Below are 4388 nucleotides of genomic sequence, written 5' to 3'. Positions count from 1 at the left end.
CTCGGGGATGTCTGGCCCGGTCTATTTCCTATAAGTGGTCTGAATTAGCAAGAAGTAGTTCTTGCTTATTAGGAACCCACATTCTCTATTTACTATGAAGATAAAACTAAAATTTTCAGCAAAATTTCAAAGCCTTCGAATTAGGCACCACCTTACTTGGTCAGCTGGCCAGATTCCTTTACTAGACTTTAAATATTCCACACTCATTCATTTACCTTAAGGTACTCCTGGACAGCTGGGCAGGGACATGCATACCTTTAATATCAGCACTCTGGGAGGTGGAGGCAGGAGGATCACAAGTTAGGGACCAGTCTGGGCAAATTAGCAACTTAGTGAGACTCTGTCTCAAAATAAAAAAAAAATAAAATAAAAAAGTGTGGGCAATGTAGCTTGGAATAAAGGCATTCATAGTACTATGAAAAAACTCATGTTGATTAATATTAAAGACATATATTGAAATCCTACTACATGCTGCGCCCAGCTGTAGGTGCTCAGTATAAAAAGATGAAAAAATTAGATGTGGCTTCTGCCCTTCTAGAATGGGTAAAATGAGGCAGCAACCCACACTCATTAATTCGAGAATAGTTAGACATTGTGAAGGGACCTAGGGATCCCTGAGAGGATGAGAGAAGCAAACAGTGTTTCAGCCATCAGCACAGTGGGGCTCATCAGCTCTTACTCTGGCTGAGATATTAACTGACCCCCCTGTAACCCCTCCCACTTCCCGGCCTGCCTGAGATCCAGATCCCAAAGCTACACATCCAGGACTCTCCCCAGACTCCTGCCAGCCCTGCCTGGGCCCTGTGACATTTATCCTGTGCTTTACCAAGCACATGTGACCCTTCCAGCCAGCAAAGCTGCACCCAGCCTAGGACACAGCTCGTTTGCTCTACGAGCCATGGGGTGACTTTCCCAGGGCAACTGGACATCCTTCAGGAAACCATGGCGCAGGCACTTCCGGGAGGCGAGATGGAGGTGCGTGGACCAAAAGGTGCCATTTCTGGTGTCCTCTCGCATGCTCCTGTGCTAGGGGAGGACAGTCCCTTCACAGGCAGCCGAGCCACAGGTGCGATGGCCGCACACTGACTGCACAGTTCACAGCGGCCTCTGCCGCACCCTCACCCATTGGTGGCTTCATGCCTCTTCCCTGGGTGTCACCTGTCCTCCTTCCTTCCTGCTCCATAATCTCAACCTCTCGCTAAAAAAGGAAAGCTGTGTTAACTCATTTCTAAGGATTCCTCACTGGTGTTTGAGCAGATCCCCAGATCCCTGAAAGTGTAGTAGCCTCCCTTCCAAGGGGGCGTATGCTGCCCCTTTGGGTGTCTTTTGCAAAACAGTGGGCAATTTTAAGTAAAAATTAATATTCTAAGCCCTCCTGAACAGTTGGGGGGGAGTCAGGGAGGGACTCGTATTTGGCGTAATATAGCTCACCTTTTGTATTTATTAATTCTAACTTTTATTTTAAAGAGATAGAAACTGCTCAAAAGGAATTCTAACTTTTAAACTTTTTTAGTTTTTGAATTTTTAAAACAGGGTCTCTCTATATAGTTCATGCTGGCTGGCCTCCAACTCACTATGCGGCTCAGGCTGGCCGTAAACTTGAAGCGATCCTCCTGCCACAGCCTTCTGAGTGCTGGGATTGTAGGGGTGCCCTGCCACACCGGCATTAATTCTAACTTTTAAGCAGTCCTACAATCATTATTCCCATTTTTACAGATATTGAAGCCTAAGACAGAATAGTTAAACAGGTTGGGTAAGTTCTGTGGTGTTTAGGCAAGTGGCTCCATAGAAGCTTGTACACAGCTAGCATGCTCTCATTTGAGCGGGCCTCAGAATCACCTGGCAAGCTCCAGAGTGTTTGTTTCATTCACTAGGTTGGGGGTGGAGTCTAAAATTTTGCATTTCTAACAAGCTCCCAGGTGCTGTTGACGGGAGTCCAGGGAACACACTTTGAGAACTGCTAGCATACAGTGGAGTGGGAGATCGTAGGAGAGATCCACAACACTGCTTTGGGTAAGTTAAAGGGTGACTTCATAGGGGAAGGGGCATTTGCTATGGTGGTAGGTGCTTGTGTGGGAGTCAACAGCACACGCCCTGTCTGTCACTCTCAGGTCATACAAGAAGGCCTGAGAGCCGGCTGCACGTAGATTTGCTGCTAGAGGTAGAGCCAGGGCGAGGTGAGGGAATTTCAGTGGGCACTGTCTTATTAACTGGGGGAGGGGACTGGTATGTTGGCCTCCACCAGGTGCAAAGCCTCCCTACAGACTGCAACCTTCATCCTTTGAGTACCAGGCTTTTAATCAGAAATGTAACGCAATTCTCTCTGCCTAATTGTCTTCTAATTGTTCATTCATTAGAGATAAAAAGGTATGAATCAAAAACTACACCAAGGAATGCTAGGATATAAAGAGCTCACTGTACAAATAATAATAACCAAAAGAGTATTAGAGGAGCTCTTGCTCCCTTGATACACGCTTTCCCTGCATAACCTCATTTAGTCCCCCAAACTCTTTGCAACAGACACTGCTGTTGCTGTTATCCCATTTTAGAGATGAAGAAACTGAGGTTGAGGGGGATGAGGACAAAGTGCTTGAAAGTAGCTGAGCAAACACTTAGGTTTAAGCGTAAAAGATCATTTTTGTGTCTTAAACCTGGTTGTTCACCATGACATCTTGGAATTCAAGGACCGTATCTCTACCTCTCTTTACCTCAGACTCACTGTCTGGAGTAGGGAGCTACCCCTGCTGCATTTGGTGACAGTAGCCCAAGCCCTCCTTGCAATTCTCTTCTTTGCAGGTGGCCTGACCTTCCCTACAAAGGCAAGAGGCGAGCTGGAGCTACCGCTTGTTATCACAGGATCTGCAGTCTTCACAGTGCAGGCATGTCATCCCAGGAGACCCGGGGGATCTATCACTGTCAAACCAGAAGGCTTTTTTTTTTTTTTTTTTTTTAAATTCTTGCAAACTCAGGGCTTTTTAGATCTTTAAGGCTGATCAGAGATAGAGCACTACAATAGCTGACTTAAATCTCAGCAAGTGGGGAGGCGAGGCGAAGCGAGGTACCACGCATAAAATAAAGTACACTGACTCTTTTTGGGAAGATAAAACATAACTCTTGGTAGGCGCTGCACAATGAAAGCCCTTGGAGAACAGAGGAGATCTTTGTCAGGAATTGTATCTCATTTAGCGCCATTGTTTCGCTGTGTTTCTGGCAGAATGGAAGTGATTCATCTTGCTTTTGTTTCGTGTTGCCTTTTATTTTTTCCCTGCACAGAAATTTCTCTTCCATTAGGAGGGAAGCACTTTTTCTTTTCCCCTCTCTGCACGAAGATGGCTTTCATCCTCAACATGTTCGTGCCCGGCTCTCAAGACCCAATTCAATGATTTTCTTCTTTTTTTTTTTTTTTTCATTTTGCAAGTGGTGATTTAGATAACACAGACAATACTGCTGTGAAACGAGTTTTAAAAAACATTTTAATGATCTCGCTGCTTGGAAGTGTCTCTGTATGTGTGTGTGCGTGCGTGCACGTGTGGGCACGCATCAGGCTACAAATATCATCGTCATTTATTCAGTCAGGAAGTCATATTTCTGAGCCCCTGCCAACTGTGTCATCGCACTGCTGAGGATGGGAAGCTATTGCAGGGAGTTTTCTGCCTGCACTGAGCCAGCAACCAAACAGGAGGTGACGTAAAAAGGTGCGAATTATGGTGCAAAAGTTAAAAAGCAAAAAAACGACCAGAGAAGAGAGGCCCCAGAGGTGACTTTGGGAGCTCTGTTCTCTGTATTTGGGGAAAGGAGAGGATTCATAATGCAAATTCATAATTCATTATGGATTTTATCAGAAGGCTTTCTGAAAAGGCAGAGATTGAAGCAGCTCCTCTCTCCCTGGCAACTCTGCACCACCCAGGAATCACTCACTCTTAACATTGTTGCACTATGGCTTCAGGCAGCCTTAGCAAAGTGTGCGGAACCCAGACCAGGGCAACTGAGTGATTTTCAAAAATCGTGTCCAGCGGAGCTTGATTCCAGTCTCTGGTCTCTTGACAAGGAAGGAGAATGGTTGGGATTTCGAGAGGGGCCCCAGGGCTGAGAGCCCAGTCCAGATTTGCCAGCAATGAGCAGCCAGGGCTTTCAGTTTTCAAAATCTCCTAGGGGTTTCTTTCCAGCCCTTGCCCCAACACCTTCGGTCAGTGCCTGGCTACCTGGCCCGGACCTGCACTGTCAGTGAGGCAAACGCTATGTCTCCATCACCAAGGTAAGTGGCCCTGGGAAGACGCATCGTTCTGGATGGAGCACAGGAATGCCCAGCGCCCTCTGACGGAGAGGTGTAGGGCTGCGATCAGAGGTGACCAACCAGCTGGTCCGGCTCACTTTGCCCAGAGTGGGGA

At 46.7% G+C, this 4388-nt stretch overlaps 1 long non-coding RNA gene across 1 annotated transcript; it reads left to right on the top strand.

Moving 5' to 3' along the window:
• Positions 1–1920: 1920 nt before the first annotated feature.
• LOC106149866 lies at positions 1921–3481 on the top strand. The gene is made up of 2 exons (XR_001236316.1): positions 1921–2013; positions 2797–3481. It is a non-coding gene; the product is annotated as an uncharacterized LOC106149866 (long non-coding RNA).
• Positions 3482–4388: the final 907 nt, after the last annotated feature.

This window comes from Chinchilla lanigera, unplaced genomic scaffold (assembly GCF_000276665.1).
Source record: "Chinchilla lanigera isolate Chin_1 unplaced genomic scaffold, ChiLan1.0 scaffold00055, whole genome shotgun sequence".
NCBI classification, from domain to species: Eukaryota; Metazoa; Chordata; class Mammalia; order Rodentia; family Chinchillidae; genus Chinchilla; species Chinchilla lanigera.
Note: the sequence above shows the minus strand (reverse complement) of the source record. Positions and strands in the feature narration are given on the sequence as shown.